Raw genomic sequence first — 9469 nt, 5'->3', positions numbered from 1 at the left:
GGCATGAGACCGACCCTTGGTGGTTCTGGGACCAGTTGATGGTCGTTTGAGCAAACTCCCAGTTGTTTGAGAAGAGTTTGGACCTAATATGAGAAATTGAGCAAATTAGGTCAAAATTATTAAAAAATATGGGACCGGCTATTTGAAACCCAGGTACGGCCTTGGTCGGTCAAGGAGACATGCCTGTGTCACCATAATGTCCGTGTCTCAGTCCTGAGAGTTTCGATATTTTCTGATGCGAGTTTGAGCAACATTTTGAGATAATATGAAGGATCCAGGGTTTTGCTGAAACTAGGAAAAATTCATGAGATGATGAAAAATAATTAATAAAATATGAGATCGCAAGGTGTGGGACCGGACATGGCTAGGGCATGGCCTACCAGCTAGTAAGCTCGGTCCCACAACACTTTTCCCAATTTTATGTATTTTCCCTGATGTGAGGGAAATATCATGAAACTGAAGAAATTCATGAGATTAAGGAATTTTCATGAGATTGGGGAAATAATAATAATAATAAAATAAGGAGTGATGAAGTTTGGGACCGGCTATAGCCAGGGAATGGCCGACCGACCAATGGGCATGGTCCCAAGGCACTCTTCCCAATTTTATGTAATTTTTCATGATTTTAGGGAAATATCATAAAATCAAAAGGTTTGTTGAAACCAGGGAATTTTGTTGAAATTAGGGAGTTTTCATAAGATGAGGAAACATAAAAATAATAATAATAAAGCAAGGGGCGTGTGGGATTGGCTAGGGCATGACCGGCCGGCTAGAGCCCGGTCCCACGAGTTCCCTAATTTTATATTGTTTTTTCATGGGTTTAGGGAAATATCATGAAATCAGGGAATTTTCATGGGATGAGGGAAATAATAAAAAATAATAAGGAACCATGAGGTGTGGGACCGGCCACGGCTAGGGCATGGCCGGCCGGCTAGTGAGCTTGGTCCCACGACACCTTTCCTAATTTTATTATTTCTTTAATGAGAGGAAATACCATGAGACTGGGGGTTTCCTTGAGACGACGGAGATTTGCTCAAATGAAGGGATTTTCATGAGATCAGGGAAAAATAATAAAATATGATAAAATATAAAATTGGGCGTGGGACTGGCTACGGCGTGACTGGCCGGCCGGTGAGCCCAATCCCTTAGCGCCTTTGCCAGTATTTTATTATTATTATTTTTCTTCCTATTTTGCACAGGTTCATCGTTCCTTCGTGTTTTTAAATGCTCGTTTGCATATTCAGGTGCTCGTTTGTGCATTATTGCTCAGTACACTTGCACCACTTTAATCAGGGATTACTCGATAGTTGCTCAGATGCATGTACGTTGAATATGTATCACTAACCCGTGGAATTCTGCTGGGAAGAATCACAAATTGAAGTGATGAAATATTACGAAGAATCGTATAATATTGCTGAATATTCAGTTAACGATTAAAGATAATCAATTGATGGCTCTATACTAGCAGGCATGATGTCTAGGAGCATTAATTATCTGAGAATTGAGAGATATGAGCTTGTTGAAACGTCATATGTCTTTCATATAGTCAGGGAAAACCTTGTTGCATCCTGAAGGCGTTATTGCTCTATACTAGCGGACAAGCTGTCTAGGAGCCATCCAATCATTATGATTATATACACATGTCTTTTATATAGTCAGGGAAAACATTGTTACATCCTGAAGACGTTATCACTCTATACTAGCAGGCAAGCTGTCTAGGAGCCGTCCAATCGTTCGATTCTATATAAAAGTGATTACTGATATTGCTTAGTATTTATGAGATGTGTCGTTGCCTCAGTTGAGAGACTATACATCTACATATACTCTGAGAGACAACCTTCTCAGTCAAAGATTTCATGGCATGAGCTTTCATGCTTCAATGAGAGACATGAACCTCAATACTCATCTGATTGTCGGATCAGGAGCATGTATAATTATGGTTTTACAATTTTAACCCTTGTCGAAAATCCACCATCTACATTAATTCCCCTGCTTAGTCAGCACTGAATGGTGATTTTCCAGCTACAGATAAAATAAGTAATTGAACTTAGTCATAAGATAAGACGTTACCGGATTTCGACTGAATGAGAAAACCATGGTTTGAATGAGAACCCAAGTGGCATAATAGAGCGTCACCCAACGAGCATAAATTGGTATATAACCGCTGATTTGATGGCGGAACCTTGGTCGGTTTAAGATTCACGGGTCGGGCCCAAATAAGGAAATCCTTGTGAAATTAGGTTTTGGAAATAAAATTGATATAAAAGGGAATTAATCCCTTTTCTTTTTTTTTTTTATTTCTTCCCACGACCGACCACCACCTACCTCCCTTCATCACCTTCACGCCTGAGTTCTGAGGAGAGCGGAGAAAATTTGCCGGAGCTGCTGATCGCCGGCGACGTCCGACGAACGTCCGGCCATATTCCGGTCGTCACCGACCATGTAGTTTCTTTTTTTTTGCTTGCTGATTTCATGAGTTGTTCATACTTTGATTATGTTAAAATTCTATACATGTGTATGTATGAGCGTGAGTTTTGTAGAAAAACCCTTGTTTTATTAAACACATGTTAGTTCAATCATTAGTTCAAGAGACTAGCAATAATCCCTAGCTTGAGAGAGATTTTTCTTTTGAAATAGACCTGTGTCCAATGATAAAATTTTGTTTATGAGCTTTCACGGAAACCAAAACTTTATTTTTAAAAGGTGTGAACTTTTCACAAAACCGAAATAAACCTTCGTTTCAAAGAAAAATGCTCACACGAAGGAAAATATTTTTTTTATTATGAAACCATGACATGTTATATAAAATATAATGCCATATATTTATTTACGTGAGTTTGCTCACACTAGATAATTTTACGTGAGTTATTCATGTTAATTATTATTTTGTAAAATCAACACATGGGTTTTGAGTAACCCTCTATATTAGACAATTTATTTATGATGAAATATCGTCGTGGTGTAAATTTCATAGTCCAGCTGTGGATGTTTATATTATGAAAATTATGTTCATGATTTTATGAAAAAATCAGTTTCGATTTTCAAATGATAATGCTTTGTTCGTTATTGCAGGTTTCAAGGAACAAACTAATTTTGGAGTGTTAACTCTTATATCACAATTACCGTGTTAGTGAAATTGTAAAGAGGTAAGAGTTAAGAATTACCATTTTTGTAGATGTCGGCATAATTATTTTGTTGTCAGATTATATAACTCCATCATATTATCGAAGGTTGCACCTTGTATGATGATACACTGAAGTAGAATGCTTTGTGCACATTACAGCTACTTCGCAAGGATGTCTGACTCCCAGGAAAATGATGCCTCCAGAGACGATACATGTATGGATGAGACTTCTGCTGGTGAAGAAGAAGAAGAAACTCCTGGGCTCAAAAACGTTCCAAAACATAGATGATGCATTTTTCGCTCTTCAACATGGAACTGAAAAACGTCTTCAATCTCCAACATTTCGCCTTTTGATAAATCCTAGAGAGGTTGTTCAGAAGAAACTGGTGACTCCTAGAGAAGCCATTCTATTTTGTCTTGAACGAGGACTTTTCCTCGCGTCAATTATAGAATTCAAGCTTTCTCGACGGCCTTTAGAAAAATTTTCTGGATGGGCGAGACACATGCTGGGTTTTCCTCGCGTCAGAGGTATGTTGGATAGAGCACATGTGACTAGTGCTATCCAAGCGTCTGGATATTTGTTCATTTTTTATGACGCGCGAGGTATTGTAGCTCTACTTGCTCGCTCGTGCATTCCAACTCACACCTTCATATGCAGATGGGGAGAGTTTACTATTACCTTGGAGGATGTAGTTGCTTTGTTGCATCTCCCGATCACAGGTAACTTCCCTGAAGAACTTTCAACAAAGGAGACAGCAGTTTCCAATATATTGACAGTCGAGATGGAGAGAATTAATAAGGCGTCTGGCAAAGGTTGTTATGCCCACTGGTTAACACACTAGTGGCCACGAGATATTCCTATGGACGAGCCTGATGGTATGTTATCTATTTCCGCTTTCTTGTGTTTATGGATGTCCAGGGACCTGTTTGAAGACATCGGAACTTTGCTAAAACCATTTGTAGTCCCTTTTGCTGTTAAGATGGCACAAGGTGAACAACTTCCCATAGGTAGTCTATTCTTGGGTTCTTTGTACTCTAACATGGATTCCTTGGTTATAGACTCCAGTGTTTCAAATGGATTTATGAATACTGAATGTTACGCCAATACGATATTTCTCCAGGCCTTGATGTGGGAACGCTTCAAGAGTTATGCACCTATTTCCCGCAGCATCTTGCAAGGGGTGAATGTTGCTGATTCTCACCGTATTTTTCCTGAGAGGGATAATGCAAGTATTATACGCTGGTCTATGAAGCAACCTCAATCTAAGAAACGCTTCATTGATGTGTTAGACAATGAATCTGAGTTTAATTTCCTCCCCTGGGTGCTGATTCCTCCTTATGTTTCTCAGTTGTAAACTTTCAACACCGGAGAAAGTATGACTTTGAAATCTGGTGTTGACTTGAGCGATGGAGAGAGATCTTTTATGTTGAGTTGTACTCCAGGTCACTTGATATAAACAATATATAAAGACTTTTCAGTAGAAGAATATAAAATTGATAGAGCGGCTCGTCAGATGGGCACGGATCAATGCGTTCCAACTTTTCGAAGGAAGAAACCACCAGTGGAACAGCTTAAAACCTATTTAGATCGCACACGTGTGGAAGGAGGTTCTTACTGGTTCCCTGGTTCTGAAAGAATTACATATGTAACTACAGGTTACATAGACTTCTGGGATCAGCAGATTGAGCGTTTACACGATTTCGTAATGGTCGGCCAACCTTTAGTGAAAGAGCCTCCTTATGCTGATATGATTGCTTCTCGACCAAGATTGAAACACATCTCCGGCGGCAATAAGCGAAAGACATCTCCAGGATGTTCACCAGTATGTATCTTTTTGCACATTCTTAATAAAATTAAAATATTTTCCTTTGATTATCACCTCAATTTATTTTTACAGGCGGTCGTGCTGTGAGACCTCGTCTTGATGTGAATTTCTCGGAAGCAGAAACAATCATTCACGGTGGAGAAGGTAGGAACAAGAATTGTAAGCTGCTTCCTAACACCATAAAGTCCCCGATTGTTTCCTTGGGGAGTTGTCAATACTTTTTCGCCGTGAGTTTATCCGTATTACTAGGATCGTAAACCAACATTTGTTATTTGGTTACAGAACTTTGCTCCATAAAGTATTGACGATCTTCAATTTTCTGTTATTGGGCAGACAATTTCTGATTTGAGCGTTGAAGAAGAAAATGATGTGAGTATTCCTCTACATAGCCGCATATGATGCTTCATATATAGAAAATGCTAATTGTTTGAGAATATGTCCAGGAGGATGTCTTCATGGAAGCGGAGAGTGCTGATGCCCATTCATCCTTGGAGAATAGAGATGAAGAAAATTCCCAAGGTTCGAAACTGAATGGAAGTAATGAGCCTCTTAATGCTGACATGGGCAATTCCAATTCCTTGAATGCTTCGGAGACTCCTCAAGTAAGTATATCTCCTGTAACCTCTTCATAGAAGTACGGAATTGCTGATTTGTGAATGAATGAATAAGAATCCATGTGCATATACGAAAAACTTCGTCGAAATTCGTCGTCAGAAAATTCAGAACTCAATCTTTTAGAAAAAACACCATAAAACCTTCATCTGAAATCGGATTTTCATGGTCTGCATATGTATCTTTAAGCTCGGAGAATTTCAAGCTTTTGAAAGAAGCTTTTCAAGTTTTGAGCACTTTCAGGTCCTGAAAAAGGCGAAACAGGAAAATTCCAGGAGACTTTCAGAACTTTTTCAGACTGTACGTTGTCCAATGTTTTGACCACATCTTCTTGCTCGTTTATTGGATTGTTATGAAATTTTGATATGTAGTAGAGAACATCTATATGAAGAGTATGGTATATAACTCATCCTCAGATTCCTTGTATATTTCTCCCAGTTTGTCGTCTTATACAGGGTAGAGTAAAATATCTTCGGCTGAGATTTCCGCAAAACGTGTTTTCATGACTTTCACGCTATTTGTTCGTGTCTTGAGTGTATAATGATGATTTTTTCTGATGTCGGACTTCTTGTATGTTGTTTTTTATGATCCCATTTGGTTTCCATGTTTAGATTGCTCTAACCTCATGTAATCTTCGTATTAGGTGCCAAATACCGAAGTTGAGGATACTGAAACCAATAAGGATAATTCAAGCTGCCCTGGAGTTATTGATGAAGAGACAACCATACCTGCACTTTGAGTCCATGAGAAGGTTGTTACTGAAGTTATGGAAACCTCGATTGTTGTCATTCCAGTAGTAGAAGAAACTGAGCCACAAGTAGAGAAGACTGAAGAAATTGCTGCCCTGGCAGTAGAAGTTGCTCCAGTAATTGAGAATCGTACAGTGGTGCATGAATATCCAAGTGAGGGAGTTGATTTTGATCCTCCATTTGACGCATCGCTCCCATATCATGAACTAGTTGGTGTATTCAGCGTTCCTATTGGATATGCAGGCTTGTACCAGAAGATATGGAGGAAGTTTGGTCAAATCATTGTTACTAGAGACCCTGGACGCGCTTATGCTTTAACAATGCAAGTAAATGTCATATTGCGTGTTGTAAGTGATATATGCGCTAGAGCCAGAAATACTATGACTCCAGATGTACTCTTTGATTGGGAGTTCAACTTGGAGAATTCTGAAAGACTTGGCTTCAATGTGAAGTGTCTTCGTCAGAACATATATGCTATCAAGAACTCGTGTGAGAATAACATACCCTTTCCAAATGATGCTGTGATGGAGAAGGAAGACAAGATTGCTAAGTTGACTGAGGAGCTGAACATGGAGAAGGAGGCCTTGCAAGTCTTGAAGGATGCAGAGGAGCAGAAATCTTTCTTTGTTGATTTCCTTTGATTTAATTTTCATGATCTCTTTAACTTCTGAACTTCTGAGAGATGTGAGGTTTTATTTTGGTTTTGACATTGATTGGTTTTGGATTGGTAGATGATTGAGGATTTTCTTTTGGATTTGATAAAGATTTTTTTTTAAGCAAAATGCACTGAACTTTGATAAATTGCTGAATTCAAATACTGAATGCAAGTATTGCAAACGTTTTGGAGAAATTGAAATACAATGAAATAAAATCCTAAATGACAAATCCTAGACGTCATGAATGCTCAAACGCCCAGTACCTCAAATGCCCAATACTTTTTAGGCGTCAAATGCCTTAAGAAAATTCTCATGGATCACCGACATGGTCATGCCATCTGTGTTGATCAGTTTGTAGTAGCCTCCATTTATGGATTTTGCAACCATGAAAGGTCCTTCCCAATCGGAGCTCCTTGCAGAATGGAGATCACGCTTAATTGCCTTAAGAACTAAATATCCTTCCTTGAATTTGTTAGGATTGGTCGTCCGCGCCTTGAATATCTTCTGCTGATTCGGAATTCCTCGTGTGATGGGATTCCATGGTTGCGGCACATATGGACACCAGTGCAGAGGGGAGTATCCAGCGTACTGTCTGTCATGCTTAGCCATGTCTTCAGCAATAAATATTTTGATAGAATGCTCAGTTTAAAGAAACTCTGTATTCAACCACTTGGTGTAATATTGTCGTGGTGAGGCTATCCACTCATAACACTTTGTGACAGATAAGTTTTCAATAGGAAGAATTCTCCGGACCAGGGCAACATGATTAAACATTGGCAATATAGGTGCATGAAGGGGAATAAGACTTGCCTAAGTACGGAACTTTTTGATGAAAGAGTGTGCATTTTCTCCAGGTTTCTGTGTAAGTTCCATCAGGGATTTAACTTCTTCTAGATGCTCAAATGGTGGGGCATCTTCATCTGAGTCGAAGCTTTCTTCAATCGAAGGCATTAGAGTCACTTTTTCGGTATGAATCCAAGGTCGTCCAAGAATCACGTCATATCCTGGATCTTCCCGGATTATATAAAACTTGGCCTCAGTGCAGACCGAATTCTCTCTGACCTTGAGGGTAATGTGGTCGTATGTATCTCTGAGTGTCCCTTCGTGATCTCTGATTGACATGGTAGAATGTGTAGCTTATTTTTGAGTAATGCCAGCGGATCTGAGAGTTTTCAAAGGAATGATATTGATGGCAGTCCCAACATCAACAAATGCTCACTTGAATTCGTTTCCTTTAACCTGCACTGTGGTGAGCAGCCCCCAGTCATACATTTTCTTGTCAGTGGATGGAGGTTCAGGAGGTACTTCTGGAATCGGTAGACATTTCCTAGACACTATGTGGTTCAGATCCATGAACATGTCTCCCCTCCGCGCCTTCGACAGATAGAGCAATTCACAGACATGTTCGATCAATGACTGAACTGCTTCCTTGACTGGTTGTTCAGAGATGAAGAAAGTCCTGACTGGGAGGGGATCCATGTGTACTCCTTCAATCCCCAAGTTAAGTTCTCCCGATTCAACCTTTTTCCTGAATATGTGCTTTAAGACTCTGCAGTCACTTGTGGGATGGTTGACGAACCTGTGGAAGAGGCAGTAACGAGGACTTTCCGTGTCTTTTTCAGTTGGTTATTTCTTGACATATGGCAATTTGATAGCACCATCTTGGATCCGAGCATCCAGGAATTCGATCACTTCTTCCATGAAAAAGGGAAAGTCAGGTGCGTCTTGATCAGGAGCCTCTGTGCGCTGGTCAGGGGCTTGTGCATCTTGCTTATCATTCCTTTGTGCTTTTGAAGAAGCTGAGGTATGCTTGCGCGGATGTTCGGCTTTCCATTTGCTCCCTTCTGCCACAGCGTTTGTGGAAGGCTGGAGGTTGTACTTCTTGTTGATCATACTTTTGTTGCTACCTCTAGCGTCTCGCGGTTCTTCAACCTTTGTAGCTTTTGTTCTTTCCAGTAAAGCGGGTGCAGTAGTTGCCGATCTCTTCGCCGCTTCATGAAGCTCTGAGAAAGTATGGAAACGAAGATTTTCCAACAAAGCTCTATAGACCGGGATCATGCCGTTGATACACAAGTGATAGGGTGTAGAATACATCCTATTTATTATCTATTGTTTATGCTTTCTCTGCTATTTTTCTTGTAAATTATGTATTTTACGCATGTTTTGAGTTTTATATCTACTTTGGAGTCATACGGAGAAAAAGAAGAAGAAATCACCCAAATTGAGCCGAAAGGGAAAAAAGGAAATTTTATAGGTTGTCATTATTGGGAGCCTGGTCAAGGTTAAGAGGCAACCTTGTTTGAAGGAGTACTAAATACAGATCACCTGAGGATAAGGGGTTGGAAACTGGCTAGCCCTTATCAGAACTGACCACCTATTATAGGGCACCCACTTGGGTGGACCTTATCAAGGTGACCGAGTACTAAATAACTAACCCTACCTCTTTACCCTAAATCGAGAGACGTGTTTCTCTCATTCACCTCATTCTACAGTCCCTGAAAT

The sequence above is a fragment of the Papaver somniferum genome, chromosome 11 (genome assembly GCF_003573695.1).
Source record: "Papaver somniferum cultivar HN1 chromosome 11, ASM357369v1, whole genome shotgun sequence".
Lineage (NCBI taxonomy): Eukaryota > Viridiplantae > Streptophyta > Magnoliopsida > Ranunculales > Papaveraceae > Papaver > Papaver somniferum.
The sequence above is the reverse complement of the archived record's forward strand: the minus strand, read 5'-3'. Positions refer to the sequence as shown.